At 36.7% G+C, this 19,569-nt stretch overlaps 1 protein-coding gene across 3 annotated transcripts in view; it reads left to right on the forward strand.

The window, feature by feature from the left end:
* Positions 1-19,569, forward strand: part of GULP1 (GULP PTB domain containing engulfment adaptor 1) — a 4,195,041-nt gene that overhangs the window by 793,799 nt on the left and 3,381,673 nt on the right. The gene's annotated exons all lie outside the window — the stretch shown is intronic.

The following is a 19,569-nucleotide window of genomic DNA, read 5'->3' on the forward strand; positions in this document are numbered from 1 at the left end:
TGATACTAATTCACCTACTAGATCCTGGGGGTATCCTCTATTGAGAAATAAATTAGACATATAATTACATTCTTCTCTAAAATCTTGATAACTTGAAATCATCTGGGTAGTTCGCACAAGTTGGCCCTTGATGATAGGCCTCTTTTGTTTAAATGGATGAGAACTATCAAAGTGTACATAACTGTTAGAAAACGTCTCTTTTCTATGAATCTTAGCTGTATAACATTTTTGGATCACATCTTTCCTAAGGTCCACATCTAAATAAGCTATACAATCCTCAGCTAAGCTGTGAGTAAATTGTAAAAACTCAGTAGAAGTACTGAACAATTGAACCAAAGACAAAGCGATCGCCTCCCCTCCCCCATAAATAATAAAAATGCCATCCAGGAACCCTGGTATACTTTAATACTGACTCCTTGAACAAATTGTGATTCATGATGTACTCTGTCTCCCAATATGCCATTACCATATTGGTCACACTCGCCCCACAGGGAGACCCCATGGGTACCCCTACTAACTGTAAATAAAATCTGTTGTTAAAAGAAACATAATTGTTGGTAAATAATATCCAACAATTTGTTCACTAGTTGAATTTCAGTGTTTGGGGCTTCTTTTTTAGATAACAATATGGGAATCCAATCTAGGGCTACTGAATATGGAATATATGTGTATAGATCCTTCACATTGACAGTCAAGAAATGGCTGTCCGGGGCGTGGCTAGGATGCTGAACTGATAGCTGCACTTCATTTCAGCTCTCTTACCTCAATACAATTCCTGACAGGAATTTTACAAAATAATATTTAATTTGAAGAAATTTTTATTACTAACTTATTTCTAATAACTCTGAGCATCTATAAGAAAAATGTTATTGTCAGAACTTGAATAATTCCTGTCAAATTAATTACTGGAAAATCAGCACCAATATCAGCTTTACAGCATGAGTCATCTAAGGAATACAGCACAAGACTCTTCTCTCAAAAAAGACCTGCAGTCTCTCATTACAAATATACAGGAACTTACAATAAAATCGACAAGATGGACAATAAAATAGATACTTTTAAAGAAAAGTGCTCACAACAACTGGAACAGCTTCAAGAAATGTTTACACAGCAGAAAGGACAGCTATCACTTATTGAACAGTCATTAAGTGACATTGACACTAGAGTCCAAATAGAAGAACAACAAACTGAATTCTTACTTCAACAGAATACATATTTACTAGAAAAGCTTGATGATATGGAAAACCGAACAAGAAGAAATAATATTAGAATATATGGTCTACCAGAAAAATCTGAAGGGGACAATATGATAAACTTTCTTACCACCTGGATACCAGATGTAACAAAAATACCTGAAGCTCTTTCATATGGTATAGAACGGCATAGATCACTAGCAGCTTCTGGAAATGCTTCTTCTCCGGTAAGAACAAGCCGAGATCTATAATTGTGAGACTTTTTTCTACACAAGATAAAGATCTTATATTAAGAAATGCTTGGGCAAATTCTCCCATCAAATACAATGATTCATTAATAAGATTTGACAATGATTATTCTACAAAGGTGGTTTCAAAAGAAAAGAATTTCTACCAATAAAAAACCTTGAAGAAAAAGCAACTGAAAGTCCATCTTTTATTCCCAGCAAGACTGAAAGTTTTTCTACCAAATGGAATAAAAATCTTTGAATCAGTAGATTCAGCAATAAAATACCTTACCAACAACAACATCCTAACACATGAAGAATCTATGGACTGGACAATAAGTACACCGAAGAGAAATGCTGAAGTAAATAATTGGAAAACTGTTGAGCAAAAGAAAAAAACTAAAGGACAAATAATCTTACATATGTTATATTCTGTAAAAATCTAAATAATAATACTAACAACAAAAAAAAAAAGTTCTTACTGTCTTCAAGTTACACCAAAACAGGTACTGTTTTCATTTATATTTTAAATGTCAAAATTAGCATAAATGTAAATACATTTATCTCAAATCACATCAATATACTAAGCATAATTTAAACATTACTCTATTTTTCATTATTATCCATCTATTATTTTCATATTCTTAATCAGAGTAATCAATGCATAATAATGTTCCCAAATAGTTTATTTATTTATTTATTTATTTATTTATTTATTTTCTCTCTTTGTGTTTTGTTGTTTTTATTTGTTCTCTTCTTTTTATAAAATCTTCATTAACTTATAATATTTTAATCAGTATATGGTTATATTGCTTAATAGGTATAGTAATGGCTGCTATATAACTTATTATCAGTTACATCCCTGACAGTATTACTTTTTATAAGTTAAAATTGTCCCTGTTTGGATAAACGCCAATGCTGGGCAGAAATGTGTTGCTTTTGAAATGAAGTATTTCAGTTAGGATGTATCATAAGACTACTTTAAATAATCTTAAAAGATGTTCTGCCTTTGACCCATATGCACATACTGATATAGTCCAGTGAAAAAATATGTTTTAAGTGATATTTTGAGGCTATAAGTCATGTGTGTTGTGGCTCCAGACATCCGGAGTTGAAAGATGCTTGTGACTAGCTTAGATATCCTGTTGTCTTTTCTTTTGTAGAGAAATAAGGCATAGCATGTTTAAAATGCAAAGTTTGACAGTTGTGAACACTACTCCACAAACTAGAGTGCTTGCGTGCACACTACATGAGTTTGTCACCAAGTAAGAGAAGGGAAAAGAAAAAAGAAAAAACACATACCTTTTCCCGCTTGGTTCTCGAGACAATTTAACAGCCACAAACATCACTAGAAACTTGAGTCACTTATTGCTTGTCGCATTTACTTGTGTACGCCATCCCCTGACTCTTTCTAATTGACGTCTAATCAGAAAATAAGATAGGTCCACATTTAAAGATACAGAAACCTAAATTCCTTCTAAGGAAACATAAATAATATAAAAGGTTCATATAAATATACACAGATATTTATTTTTGAAGCACTTTCAGTTTATGGCTACTGATGTCTTCTAGCACCTTGATAGATAAGGACATATATCTGCTTGTCTTTCTATCAGTTTAGATTTCCAGACATTTTAGCTATCCCTTACTATGTTTTATACAGCAGAGTTTAAAAAGCAGAAATTAATCATCAGCAAATAAAATCATTGCTGTTTTACAAATTCTCTAAAGAAACTAGTAAATGTCAAGCAACTGACAGGTTTGTTTTGGGGAGGGTTGCCATTTCCCACGCTGGTGCTCCTGCAGAATACTACTGATGTCCTGCTGCCAAGGTATGCCCTCGGGTGGGCAGGTGGGATGCAACAAGAAGGTTGGATGTGCATTTGGCAAATCAAACATTTAGATGGCGGTATGGTATACTAGATGGAGAAAGTGGAAGCAATGATTGTATAGGCAACTATAATGAGTAACATAACAACAGTGGATTTGGCCCGTGTGTCAATTATACAATGTTTATATCCCATGTGGCTTTGGGCTTTGTCGAAGCATCTGTGTTCTACACACATATTGTGTTGGATCTGATTTGAGTGGAAGGGGGAGAGGCTTAGCCCACACCTAATTTGTTACTGGGTTGCCATGCATTATGGGCATGCATTGTGGCAGGTACTCAATGGGCTATCCATCCTTAGATGGCTCATGCTGTTCCCGTTTGCTCATCTGAATGGTGACTGCGGCTGTGCTCTTCTTGTTATGTTGCCTGGCTGTGGCTTCACCCTTCTTATAATATTGCCTGGCTTTTTACATTATCAAGAATGACACAATACTAGTGTATGCGGGTATATCATGTTACTGTTAGTGTGGACAAGGATGCTTGACAATGCAACTATGATTCTTGGACCTTTCTGCAGACGGGTGTGTTGTCTGGCAGTTGAGAGCCTGGTTGTTCCTGATCAGCGGACCTGTATTTTTGTGTTCCAATGCGACTGCATGAAAGGATGCCAGTATTGGTCTGCAAGTTTGGTGGGCAGTAGATTCGTTGGGGATTGATTTGAGGAGACACTTGTATTATGGCTGGGGCACTTGACATTTGATAAATGTATCCTCTCAATGATGCGTTCTGTCTGGTCATTGGCTGTAAAACAGCTTTACTGAGAAATATTGTTGTGGTGCCAGTTAATGATTTGGATTAAATGTTTCCATATACAGTCGTGAAGCAATTGCCAGGATAAAATGGTACTCTTGCAGTGCATGGATCATCGTGGCTGTCCTCCGATGTTGGAGGAAAAACAAGCTTCTTGGACACCTTTTTGACGTGGTAAAGGTGCCATGGTTTGAATACGTTTTGTCTATTTGCTGCAAAATGGGTTGGGAATTTTGGCCTGTAATATTTTGGTACATGGTGGTTTGAATCTTGGCAGCTTCCATTGTTTTGATGTGTTCTCCAGTATACTTTTGTTCAGTCGTAGGATTGAATTACTGGTGTTGAGTAGGTCAGGATTGTATCTCCAGCACTTGTTGTCAGCAGATAGACTCACTGGTTGGGTGTCAGTCTAAGCTGTGGGAGTTGATGTGTGATACACATAGATGTTTGCTTTGAGGGTGTGGTCAAGTGCGCTACAGTTTTACCTCTGTACTGTGTCAGTTTTCATTGTGCAGGGTCCCTCTGAGGGTTGATGGAAGTGTTGGCAACAAGACACTCAATCAGGTAACAACATTATGAGTGGTCTCTTGGATAAGGGAGATGTCTAAATTGTGATCTTGTTGTCTCCAGCCATGGGAATTGTCTTTGAAAAGCTGAAAAATGCAATCAGAGGAACATATTTAATGTCTACTAAAGAAATATTAATATACTTATACATTGTATTGCATTTCAGTTTATGTTAAACATGAAATATGATGTGGTTTCAGAACTATTCATGTTTTTATTCCAATATGACTTTGCAAATATTAATTTAAACACTGGTTTCGGACTTGAGTAGTCTAAAACAATTGCACAACAATGGTACTGTATTATACAGTAATGTCAGTAAATAGTTTTCAACAGATGTATGAAGTATACAGTTATAGATTTTAACATGATGTTTATTAATACCCTAAATTATTTTGAAATGATACTACCTTAATCTAAATATTTGTACCTTTTAGAAACCTGCTTAGAAGTAAGTATTATTGAATTACAATAAGATGAGTAAAGAATATATGTATATATTTTAGCTGATTAGATTATCGTAATATATTATTCAATTATCTTTATTTAAAACTAAGAGGTTAAGAGAAACTGATCCAAATATTATTTGTGAGGGTAGAAAGTTTGTTTGGTTAGATTCACTAACCAAACAAAGAGGTATATTACCTCATAGCAATAGGGAATGGTTTTTAAGGTTAAGAATTACAAGTTTGGAAGTTCTTTGTTTTTTTTTTTTTATTCTATCACTTTGGTGTCACTCAGAAACATGCAAAAATCATACAAGAAAAACTTTTTGAATTCTGTATCCAAGATGGAACTAAGAATAAACAATATTTACATAAACTCACACATAAAACAAACTCAAAACTAGGAAATGAAATGTTTATCCATAAATGTTAATGGTCTAAATAATAGTAATAAAAGGAGAAGCCTATTCAAGTACATAAACTTACATAAACCACAAATAGTCTTTTTACAAGAGACACACTTATTAGATAGAGATATAAACAACTTAAATATTAATAATTACACAGTACTAATAAACTCTCAATATAAAACAAAAAAAGAGGAGTAGCTATACTACTTTGCAACTCAACTATAACACCTAAAATAATTACTACTCATCAAGATACATCAGGTATGTTTTGTCTAGTTTCAATAGAGTTAAATAAGAGAATCTATACGTTAGTAAATCTATATTGGATCCCAGGACTAGGATTAAAAACAGTTAAACAGCATTTTGAAGAGATAATTCATTTAACTAAGGGTAGCCTGATACTGGCAGGAGACTTAAACTGTATAATGAATGAAAAAGATACAGATTCTAAATCCAAAAGAAGAAAACAACCTATCTTTAAAGCACTATCAAAATTTATAGATACATTGTATTTAAAAGATATAAATGAATTTGCAGAACCAGACACACTAATCTTCACATTTTATTCTCATAGATATAAAACTAACTCTAGAATTGATAGAATATATGTTGCCAATGACCTAATAACAAAAATTGACAAAGTCAAAATCATAAATTGTCCTTTATCTGATCATAATGCCATAGTCTTTGAGATAGAGCTTACAACATTTTATTCAAATCCCATTACTAGGATACCTTCCTATATCACAAAATTGAGAGATTTCAAAGAATTTTATGAAGAAACAATCAAAAACTTTCTAGAAATAAATTACACAGAAGATATTTCAGAAATATATGTCTGGGATTCATTAAAAGCAGTTACATATGGGAAGATATTATCCTGGTACATAAATAAAAGGAAGTTATGGAATAAAGATATGCTAGACTTACAAAACAAAGCAGATAAATTGAAACTGGAAATACAAAAGGGTAATGCTACTCAAGTTCAAGAACTTATACAAATCAATAAGAAGTATACAGAATTGCTACACCATAAGATTATGATTAACTTAGAAAAGATAAAAATAAACTCATACTCTACTAATTCAGCACACCTGAGATACTTAACTAATAGAACAAAAAATAATTAAATCTAAGCAAATAAAAGAAATATTTATTCCCAATACTAACAAAAGAGTTACGGAACTAAATGATATTTTAGAAGCATTCAGACTCCAATTTAACATTGATAATTCCATAAATACTCAAGATACACCTACTAAGGATATAAAAAAATACTTAGAAAACAATATTCATATTAAATTAACACAAGAACAAATAGACATTATAAACAAACCAATCAATATGACAGAATTAAAATCACAAATTAAAAAGCTCAAGACAAATAAAGCACCTGGCCCAGACAATATGCTACCAGAAATGTATAAATTAATACTCAATCAAGCCATATCTTTATTATTAAAAGTATATGATATAGCCAATAAAGATTTGAATATACCACCCTCTTGGAAATATTCATTGATATCCCCAATTATCAAACCAGATAAAGATGAAAAACAGTGTTCCTCATATAGGCCAATATCATTACTCAATATAGACTACAAGATGTTTATGGCTATATACGCAGATAGGATCAAACACTTTCTTCCTTTCTTAATTCACAAAGATCAAACAGGTTTTATTAAAGGAAGAAATACTTCAGATAATATTAAAAGAATACTAACATTAATAGATTATAGCAAACATAAAGTCCTAAATTTAAATGTAATCTCATTAGATATTAATAAAGCTTTTGATTCGGTTAACTGGAACTTTCTTTCACTAGTTTTAAAAGAATATAACTTTCCTTCTAATTTTAATAATCTTATCCAAATACTATATGAAAAATCTACTGCATATGTTAAACTGGGATCATATAGATCAGGCCCTATAACAATAAAAAAGGGAACTAAACAAGGTTGCCCTTTATCACCATTGTTGTTTGCATTACTCATAGAACCCTTTGCAAATCAAATCAGATCAAACAATAACATAAAGGGCATTTGTATTAATAAAATGTTAAACCTTAAAATTCAACTCTTTGCTGATGACATACTATTAACTCTCTCAGATGCAAATGAGTCTTTGAATGCTCTATTTAACTCCATGAATAAATTTCAAAATATTTCAGGCTTAAAATTTAATGAAAACAAAACTAAAATTATGCCCTGTAATTGTAAAAAAAATATAAACAAAAGATTTTCCAAATATATAGTAACAGAAAGTAAATTATTATATCTGGGAATAAATCTACTCAATGAATTAACAGATTCTCTAATATTTAACTATAATAAAATACTAGACAAAATAGAATAAACAATTGGTTACTGGAATAAATATATCTTTTCAACAGCAGACAGATTATATCTTATTAAAATAAACATATTTCCCAAAATATTATACTTAATGCAAAATTTTTCATTGCCACCTCCCAAATATATTATTCAAAGATACAATAAACTAATTTTAAATTTTCTATGGTTTCCAAATAAACCCCGTATAGCCTTAAATAAACATTTGCCAGATTGGGAAGATGGTGGAATTAATTTACCGGATATTGATTTATATATTACCTCATCTGTTATTAAAAACATAACACTATGGTTAAATAATTCATACACACCTATATGGAAACAAGCCCATGAGCAGATTTACATAGAAATCAATTATAATCACATACAAGACAACTTAACAGTAATACCATCACCCCTTATATGGATGTTAAAAGATTATTTTTTAGGGAAAAGAAATAATATTAATAAATTGCCATCAAACTATGTAAGCTCTACACTTTCAGTGTTCAGAACATATATAAACAACATACCGAATATTAATTCTTGGATTTTTCTTATTTTCCCTATAGCTTTTACACCAGATATTCTAGATACATTCCAAATATCTAAAATAAATATACTTAAAGAAGAAACATTACTCTTTTGGCATCAACTTATAGAGAAAGGGAAAATTCTAACAAAGGAACAGATAATTTATAATTATAATATAAATAAAGACAATTGGCTGTTTTTACAAAATCTAAGGCATTTTCTTATAAATAAAATAGAACAAATGCAACCTCCAGTTAGACATGAAGCTCCAAAACTCATTGAATACCTTTTTCTTATCACAAAACAGCCTTATCAGGGTACAGGTTATTTGTCTAATATCTATAAAATTGTTAAAAAAACAAAAAACTATCATGAAAAATCATACTGGGATTATTATACTTTAATAAACAACCATCCTCCAGTTGAAGAAGAAAAAAGTAATATTCTAAAATCTTCCAAATTTTCTACATTATCAAAATACTGGCAATTATTCACTTGGAGATATCTACATAGAAGTTTCTATACACCACATAGGTTAGCCAAAATGTACTCTGTTGAAGATCAATGTTGGAGATGCCATACCAAGATAAAAGCAGATTGGCAGCATGTTTTGTATGAATGTATATGTCTCAATATGTACTGGAAATCTATTAATTATTTTTTTCAGACTGTTTATAATGATAATTTTCAATTAACAAAGTCTTTAATTTTATTCAACTCTCCTATTCCAAACTGTGTACCAAAAAAAGACACTAAAATTCTATGGTCACTATTGGCAATTTCACGTAAAATCATAACTATACACTGGAAAAATGAGGCTTCGCCTACATTCAAGGAATTTGAGACTTTAACAACAACAGTTGCTCACATGGAAATATTAACAGTGAAGAACAGAACTAAAAGATCTACTTCTTACTATTACTCTTGGATGAAAGTACTGGAAATACTTGAAAATATCGAAGAAGATATATCATCTTATGTTTCTAACTTTATATAATATAGAATTTCAATGTTATTTGCATAGACACCAATGCAAATAGTTATATAATGGTTTGAAGTTAGTAATGTTTTAGAATTGTAAATATGTTATTTATCTTTATTTCATGTAATGTTTAAGACATCTTATTTGAAATAATAAAAAAAATATTTAGTGAAAAAAAAGAAATGGCTGTCTTTGCTGAATGGTATTTGGTTAATCCTAGCCAAAAAAGACCAAGAATCTTTTGTGATCTGGGGTTCGGAGGCCACATATTTCTTTAGAATAGAGTCTACAACTTTAGCTGCAGCATACGTAACACTACCCCTTGCGCTATGCAATGGGTGCATAGGGGGATTGGAAAGACTTTTATGAATCTTGGGAGAACCGAAAATAATAGGAATTTTATATACAGAAGGAGATATGTAGTTGAATAAATCCAAATCTATACTATCATTCATAAACATATCACTATAATAGGATACTACCCGAGAGTTTCCTATATTCAATTAGTTCCTAGATATCTCTTGATAGCATTGTGCAGCTAAAATATCCTCCATTCTCTTGATATAATCCATTTCTTCCATGACCACTAGACCCCCTCCCTTGTCGGGTTTCATAACCCTGACCGATGACCCAGCTAACATTTCCAATAAGGCTTTTTCTTCTTTACTTATATTGAAACTAGAAGCCCATGAGAAAGAGTGTTCAATAAGGGCATACCTAATATCCAATTCACAGATCTGTTCATATAAATTTAAAATCGGGTGTAATGGTGGATTATAAGTACTAGACAAGAGGAAATGTTTCCTCTCTCCAGTAAAGTTCCCCATTAACAATTGGAGATTCAATTTTCTCACAAACAATTTTAAATCTATAATAGATGAAGCAACATCTGCACTTTTCGAAGGAACATAGGATGCACCCTTAGCTTGTAACTCCACCAACAGACCATTAAAAATATACCCAGAAAAATTATATATTTTGAAGTCTTTTTTAGTGTTCATCAATATGCCACATTGACTGTACAATGACTCAGTTAGTAAAACTTGTGAATTCAATTCCTCTTGTTCCTGGACCGATTGTTGGTTTTTCGAACCTGTTCCGTTGGGGGAGATGAGGCCGAAGCTCAAAAAAATTGACCCCCTCCACTCCATCCATGGTGGTAGGGTTACTATGAGCTGCCAATCTCTCACTCCTTCTAATAGCGTCAACAGACTCTGGTGAATTCTGTACAGACCTTGACTCTGTGTAGATGTTAACATCAGGCTGGATGTCCATATATTGGTTCCCCTCCCTCCCCCAAGGGGTAAAGGCCAAGAAATTGCCTTGGGATGGTGGGGGTTTAGGGTAAGCTGTACCTCGTTTATACACCAAAATGTCTCTGTTCAATTTTTTTGATTTTGGTAGAAGTAAGTTTGAAAATATGTTGATCTATACTATTAAAGGTACAATCATATTCAAACTTATACCTATCAAAATTTAGGTCATTCGTAATTTCATCATCCAGTTTAGTAATATTTAACAAGAGACTGTCTATGGCCTGCTGGTAATGTTTACAAATCAAGTCCATAAGTTCAACACCATGCCTGTCGAACAAACTGATTAAATCCTTGTGAAAAGCAGACCCCTCCTTGAGGCCAGTAGGGTATTGCCATGATCTAAGACCTTTCAGAATGATACTGACTCGCTTACATCCCCAAAGTACGCCACCTCTAGTTGTAATTTCTTCAATTTTAAAAGATTTTGATCAAAAACATGTAGTTTAGATGGTAAGTCAATGAATTTACCTGCATTCTGGTCCTCATTTAACATGTCAACTGTTTTGTCGAACAAAAAAGCACGTTTTAACCAATGATTTAGATTGTGAGTACCTTGATTGCTTTGATAAAATGTAGAACTCAGTGGTACACTGCCAAGGGCTACTGCCATACCTGCCTAAACCGCATAATCAGAATGTTCAACCATGTTACCTGTCATGTAGACCAGGGAGGTGTGTCCCAATTCATTCACACCCACATGTATACGGAGTGATACTAGTAGTTGTGAAGTGACATGACTGGCTGTGTCATGTGTTAGATGCTGGCATGTGATTGATATTTGGCTGTTACTTCTCAATATTCAACCTAGTGAGTGGGATGTGTGTTCCACAGTATTGAGTTACCCATGATCACTGTATTGTGCAAGGTGGTTAACCTTAAGAGATTAGGTTGGGGGCACACTGTCTAGGTTAAATATGTGTCCCTTGGCATGTGCCATGTCGCGGTGTCTGCCTTGCTGGTCTATGCTGTATGGGTAGATGTCCATGGAGTGCCTCTGGGAGGGTGGGTGTGTGGCTTTTCACTGTATGTCAAGTGGGTGTCATGGTGAGCTACATGTTCCACATGGTGTGGTACAGGTGTTGGTCTTATCATCTTGACCTGCTAGTCCATTCTTTGCTTGAGAGTGAATATGTCCACGTTGGGTGATATATGAGTAACCCTCACAGGTCTGAGTGTTTGGAGTTTAGAGGGGAGGGTTGTCTTTGTACATATGGCAGTTGCAGCAGTTCCCCAGAATGGACATGTGCACCAGGTCAGTAGGTGAAAGCACAGATAACCACCCTTCAAACATGCCAGGAGGGGTGGACATAACTAGTAAGTACTGGGGCAACATCTGTGCTGAACAAGTACTGCTGATGACTCACAGGTGTGCCACACTTCATGATACAATAACCTGGTGAAGTGGCAAGCCATAATGCTAGTTGAAGTGCAAGACAGAATGAACTAGCATAATGTACAGGTGGAACAGAAGGCAGACTGTCTGCCACCTGTAATACTTTACCACAGCTGTGCAGTTATCAGCAGCTTTGGCCATGTGACAGTTCAGTAAGCTCTGTAGCGTGTGCAGTAACTGCGTAACACTGTAGTAGACAAAACTTAGTTAGGCAGGAGTTCTGATCCCAATACTGGCAGGTGTGTGTATGTGTGTGTGAATCATGTATCATCTGGCTCATACCATTTTTGACCTGTGTACTACCCTTTACACTTCCCTTCACTCCAGTTTTGTAGACCTGTTGATGTCAGTATCTTTGGTTGAGTTGGAAATATAAAAGCTCTGTGGTGCGTCTCATAACTATGTAGCACTATAGTATGAATACCTAGATAGGCAGAAATTCTAATCTCGATACTGACAAGTGTATATGTATATGTGTGTGTGAATCATGTACTTTTTTCCTCATACCATTTTTGACCTGTGTACTAACCTTTGCACTTCCCTTCACTCCAATTTAGTAGACCTGTTGATTTCATCCACCTCAAAAGTAGTTTTGGAAGAGGTGGAAATGTATAAGCTCTGTAGCATGTCAGATAACTGTGTAGCACCATAGTAGGAATACCTAGATAGGCAGGTTTTATAATCCTAATGATGGCAACTGTGTGTGTGTGTGTGTGTGTGTGTGTGTGTGAGGATCATATCATGTTTGGCTTATATAATTTTGATGTGCATACCATACATGGCTGGCGACCACCTCCCACTTCCATTATGTGTGGTGACAGCATCTGCTTCACATGCAGCAGGTTAAACCATTGTACAGTCCTCTGTACAGATGTGTCTGGAATATCCATAAGTTTGAAACCTATACGTGTTCGGAAGTTGTCTGTGTACCTTAACAATGCACATGTATGTGATATTATAGCCAAATAGGCCACAGTGAGTGTACTGACACATATGGCAGCAAGAGGTATCATACCTGACTGAAACATCATGCTGATAGGATGTCTGCTGCCCTCACAGGTGTCTTGTAGGTGCAATACATGAGTACAGATGATTGGTTTTATAAGTGAACTTTATCTGTTGTGGGTCACATTATAGGCTGGAAGAGGTGTGGACTGTCATATTGTGGTCCTAATTAGTATGTAACAGGAACACCTTGCATCTTAAGAGGGGTGTGTGTACACAATTTATATCCACTGCATACCAGTAATGTGTCACGCATGACCTTATCTTAGGACATTTTCCCAGCACAATTTGATGGCCTCTCCAGACATCTTGCCACTAACAAGTTGTGAGATATGCTACAGGAATATTGAATTCATGTCAGATAGGCCCCAGTGGTGACCACTATGATGCAGTACAGTTAACCCCAGCACAAGTGAACATGTACAACAAGCAATATGGTTTTTACATAAAGCAATATAGCTATTACTGATGGTTGTGTGCATGGTAAATTGCATGCACTTCACATGCGTGGGGTATTGCCAGGCAACAACAGAACAATGTAATACCTAATAGCTTCAGGCTGCTGTTCCATATGCAGACGAGAGGGTCCTAGGTAGATGTGAGAGGGAGTTATTGTCAGCAGACGCACATGTGGCCTTGGTATAGGATGGATACAGCATGTCTGCACACCTACAGTATTAACTGCAATAATACACAATGTCCTGTCCTCACCATACATGTGCACCTCTGTGCATTAGAAAACCCCATCCACAACTGCAATTGGACCTGACACATGCATGTAGATACAATACAGATACATGTATGTCTGATATATTAGTGTGCTAATCCCCACTGGACTCTTAACTACACAGTCCTCATCCAGTGTGTGTGTGTGTGTGTGTGTGTGTGTGTGTGTGTGTGTGTGTGTGTGCGCAACCCACCTCCACAATGCTTCCCTCAGTGTCATGGCTTGTGCATTTGGCTTATGCCCCAATTGTGGTGAGGAGCTCCTTGGTGGGTGTCAGTGGAGTCTGGATGGCTGGGCCCCCACCTGTGGCTAGCCAGTCCCTTGCTACAGCAGCAGCCCATTGATGGGCATGGTATTTGAGTTTTATGGCCGGATGCTGCACATGCAAGTAAGTTTATCTGTGCAGGCTGGCATCATTTACTCTGTGGACCACCCTGTTCCACAGGGCAGTCCTCTCCCGCACATCTGCTCTCTGTCCACATGACAGAGCATAATGTCCAATTACATATTGGGTGATGATGTCTGTTTCCCCAACAGAGAATGCTGGTAGGTGAGCACTTGCATGTTACCTGGAAGACATAAACAAGAAAAGGTCACGGGACCTCATACGGTTGTCAAATTGCACATCAGCAGAGGATATTACTTGCAAATAATCCAGACTATGCAGGAAACCCCCAAGCTAACATGTATATAGCAGCTTGCATTACACGCCTGTCCCTGAGCCATACTTTCCCCCTGATGTTGGACACTTGATTGCATAATCCTCTATCCTCCATTCATTTCTGTGCAGAGGGTTGACAGTGGTCATCTTCCATGTGAATGGTGTGTGTATGGTGGCAGGTCTGTGTTTGACTGTGGTGTGTGATGGAGTTCTGAGCACATTGAGTTCATGTAGGATGCAGACACTGATGTTAATATGCCCCATGGAGGTATGCTGTTGTTCCCATCAGTAGGCAATGTGTACATGCTCACCATTGCTGTGGGGAGGAGTGTGGTTGATGTGCATATCTCCATGTATGACTCAGGTGGACAGGATGATGATATTCCCACCAATCCTGTGTGATGCAGGGTGCCTATATCCATGGCATGTGTGTATGAGGTGCTCTTTACCCCCATTACAGGGTGAAGTGTGCTGTTTCACCTGAGACTTGCAACATATGAGGAGACATGGCTGCAATTGTCCTTGGTGGTGTGGATATGTCTGATTTATAGTCATAGTCAGTCTTACAGGACATCATCTGTGAACTTGCCTGCTTGCTCAGATATAGGTGGACTTGCTTCAAAGTTGTTGCCCACACCCATGTGTCCCTGTACATCCAGCGTAGCAACTTATTACATGGTTTGTGTATTGCTACTTTCACCAAAGGGGATTACTCTACCTTGGTGGAGGCTGGATATACAGGTGAGGTACTGCTGTGTCCATATAGCTACAGTGGATATAAAGGGTACACACCCCTGATACACTGTCTGGTATTTGTGCAATTGGAACATGACACCACAGTAACTCATTTCATAACAACTCTCACCTGTAGTGTGACCTATAGCCTGTACAATTCAATTGAAAACATAACAATCTGGTCTGTGAAAACATATGGAAATAATACTCAGTACAGTAAGCCAGTTGAATGAGTGTGCACACCCTTAAAATTGTGTATGCACCTCTTGAGATGGTTACAGCATTCATCCATCTTGGTCTGGACTCTTAACGCCATGCCACATCTTCACTTGGCATAAGTTGCTCACCTTACTAAAAGCACCTTTGATTGTATTGCAATGAAATTGGACAGGTTAGGGGTCACATTCAAGATGAGAAACATTATGAAATGATCTTCTGTGGCCTTTTTGTCAGACAGCACACAAACCTGGCATTCCAAAAAGGGTGTGTGCACTTGTGATATCCACTGTATATAGGTGTTGATATAGCTGGTAGTGGTAGGCACACAGCACACAAACCTGGCATTCCAACAGGAGTATGTGCACTTGTGATATCCACTGTATATAGGTATTGATATATATACCAAGGGCGGGGGAGGGGGAGGAACAGGAATCAGGAGTAGATAATGTATATCACTGTCACTGAATTGGGGGTGGCATCGTGTTATTTATGGTTATTTACCACATAGCATATTATAGTGAAGTACCTGTCACAGACATTCATTTCAATTTACTTACTTACAAAATTTTTGCTCCATGATGTTGTTCGGGGTTGTCAATTGGTTCCTTGTCGTGAAAATGCTTATCCGTAAACTTAATTTCCGAATTTATTTTTATATGGTCAATTCAGGCAACATTGTTGTTAAAAAGTCCAGTGCCTTCAATCCACATCACCTTCACAGTTAAGTAAAAGTAATTTGGGCTAGAAAAGAAAAAGAAATTTGTGGAAAAATTAGGTAAGAGTGGGCTTTGAATACAGTGATGAGAAAGAACAGCCATGACAAAGCTGGATGGAGCCCATTCTATAGGGTACAACCAAACCCACTGGGGGAATTGAGGGGGAGAGGCACATCTTCTATGAAAAAGTATATGAAAAGTATGAGGGGTGATACTATATGATACCAACAAATACACATCTCTTCATCCCAGGGTTCAATCTTTCATACAAAGGACCTGACCTTTTGTTCACCTAGGATTGTTAGATCAGAGAGATTTGATGGATACCTTTTCTTTCTTGGAAAACAACCTGGGGTAGGTACCTACCCCATTTTACCTACCTAAAAAACACAAGGGTAGGACCACCTCCTCGCCTCACACTTGGCAGGCCTCAAGGGTCTAAGTATCATTCATCTAATAAAACCTTGATTGGATGGGGTAAGGGGTGGGGGGCAGGCAGCCTGTAGGGCAATTTACTCTTGGGCATTTTTTTGAAGTTAATTAACTTATTTATATAAAATAACACCTGGACCTAAACATTGACGTTGGGTTTTTTGGTCGGTTATTCCCACAGGGTGGGTTGGAATGGGTGGGGAAAGTACCTGAAGAATCACTGGGGAATGTGGCAAATGAGGTGGGATTGTATTGTGACCTAGTTAGAGTTAGTATTTAGAAAACCCACATAGTTTCATGGGTGAGTACACTTTAGACAAATCACTGGGGTGTCCTGGGGGCTAATTTTCTTAAACGACATATATTATTATGGGGGACACCTGGAGAAGAAGTTTTATTAAACACTTAGTAGTTTAAGCATTGAAGTTTTATTGTTTAGGTGTGGACCCCATCTGCATTTTTGCTTAGGCCCGGAGACCATTCAGGAGTTTCTTAGGGTTATAGGTATTACTACTAGTTTTTAAAGTTGAGACTAAGGAGAATCAGTCCTTATCAAAACACACCCAGGGCTAAGGGTGGAGTAAGGTGAGCACTAGAGCACTATACATAAGTCCACAGAAAACCATAAGCCATCCTTTTCAAATAGTTACCTGCATTTTTTCCCCTGAGTACCAGTAAGAAAAAGAGGGTATTATCAATGACAGATGGTTCCACATGATTAGAGGTGCTCAGACTTCCAATAGTCAAGAAAATGAGTAGGACAGTCATGTGATCATATGGAAATTGAGGAGAATGCAGGCATGATTAATTAAGTAGGGTAAGAGCTCCTAGGTAGAAGAACAACAAAAGCATTTTTGGGACAGGGAGGGATGCAAAGTATAAACAGGATCTGGCAGTCTGATACATTGTGTACAGACAAATATTATTTTATCACAGAATATGGTAGTGTTTAGTGGAAGTTTTTCACAGTAGTTGAAAGGAATTCAAGGCCTTTCAGGGTTAGCTCTGGAGGATGTGGATTTCAAGGGAAAAACAAAAAAACTTATTAAGGTTACAATAAAAAGAATACAATAAGAATCTTAGAGATGGGGCCTAAGCAACATCAATCTGAAATTTATCATGGAAGATTTTAGATGTGGACTGTCTAACATATAGAGTGTATAATTAATAAAGAGACTGTGTATGTGGATAGGAGGGCAATAGGAGGATTTGTTCTACAAGATTTTACAGAACCTCCTTGTTCACAGCTTTCTTGTGTTGGTGTTTATTGATATAGCTGGTCATGGTAGGCATGGACAGAGGGTCATAATACAGGTGGACACTTCTCTGATTAATACCTGATAATCATGCCTACTCCAGTACCTACATCAGTGTCAGGGCAATGCAACCACCAGTAGCTGTACACATATATGTCTGTTGTATGCACTGACACTGATAAAACACACATGTGCTACATGCACAACCTATTTACCTGACTGCTTGAAACCTATGAGATTAGTTTTCTGCCTTCCAGCTGAACATATGCCGACATACATGTGCTCAGGGGATACCTGGTATACATTTATGTTGAATGTAAGTATGGAACACTGTATTTACAGTTTTGCTGCTCAATCATACTTCTCAACCTGTTACAGCAGTATGTCTGGACAATGGCACACATAAATGCGTGTCAAAAGGGACATCAATATTGATAATATAGCTGCACCATACATTAGTACGTTGATTGCACAATAGGGTTTGACATTACTGTGATAATCTGGAAGATGTCCAGCAGTCATAAGTAAGCTATTATGTTACAATGCCATTGCTCACAGACCTGCCAGTGGTTTAGCTCACATAGCACAGGTATATGTGTATGTGACTACAGACATCAGTCACAAAAAATGTGCTTATTGTCCAGCAGAACACTGTACAGTTGAAAGCTATTAAGTCAATATATCACATGCAGTTCAAAACATGTCTGCAACATTACTGTACTATGCACACACCCTCTATAGGTGTCTTTAGTTTTACAAGACAAACATGTGTCATACTCATAATCACAGGTAACATGGATATGGAAAACATCCCATTAACTGGCCTAGCAGTGACACAGTCACAACTGTTTGACAGACACCCCTGCGATTGTCATACATGAGCTGTCCTTTCCCAGGTGAGTCAGGCTCCGGAGCTGTGATCCCACCTCACAACCTCTCAGAGCATCACATTTGGACAATGCCTTAAATGATGGGGGGATAAATATGGACAGACTTTAAATATGCCTGTTACAAACATAGAAAGTTCGTAAAATGATACATTTAGCATTACAGTGAATATTTTTAAGGATATGGAGTCTTAGACTCAAGTGTTTGTCATTACCTGATGACTTTCATCCTTAGCTATTTGCCAGTAAAGTACAGATCTCAGGAGGAACAGACAAAACTGCATGATGGTAAAATGTGAACATTCGGTGAGGATCTGTGCAGTTGAGAGGTATGTCTGTGATATCTCCCACTGCTTAGAGGGCCAGATGCTATGGCCATAGCAGCTGTTTAGCAGGATATCAGTACAACATGTCTTGTTGGGACATATATTCCTCCAAATCATATTTCCAATTATTATAGACCAAGTACTACATTCAATTACTTGATTACATGTTCCACTTACCTTTTTTTTTTCGTCTCTTTTCAACTTTATGTCTCGTGTTATTTTTCTCTCCCTCCCTGTGCACTACAGGGATAGAGCTGGTTTGAATAGGTGACAGCATGGCTTTTGTAGGTGATGCTCATGACCAGCTGATGGCCAGTGCACTTATCGGGGTTCCCCACTTGCTAATTGCATGCAGAGCAGCTGTGTAGTTCTTCCAATAGCCAGTGTCAGGGCAACACATTCCTATAAATGAGTACTCCATGTGGGCATTGGTCCTTTCCTTTACTTGTGAGAAAGACATCCTGGAGTTGTGTGGGCTACTACCTCTTACAACAAGACTTGCGGAGACAAGCCAACTAAATGGTGGGGAAGGTTCAACACTTAGGAGCAGAATGTGAGTATTGCTG

The sequence above is a fragment of the Protopterus annectens genome, chromosome 6.part0, assembly GCF_019279795.1.
Source record: "Protopterus annectens isolate FY-2018-M chromosome 6.part0, PAN1.0, whole genome shotgun sequence".
In the NCBI taxonomy this organism is placed as follows: domain Eukaryota; kingdom Metazoa; phylum Chordata; order Ceratodontiformes; family Protopteridae; genus Protopterus; species Protopterus annectens.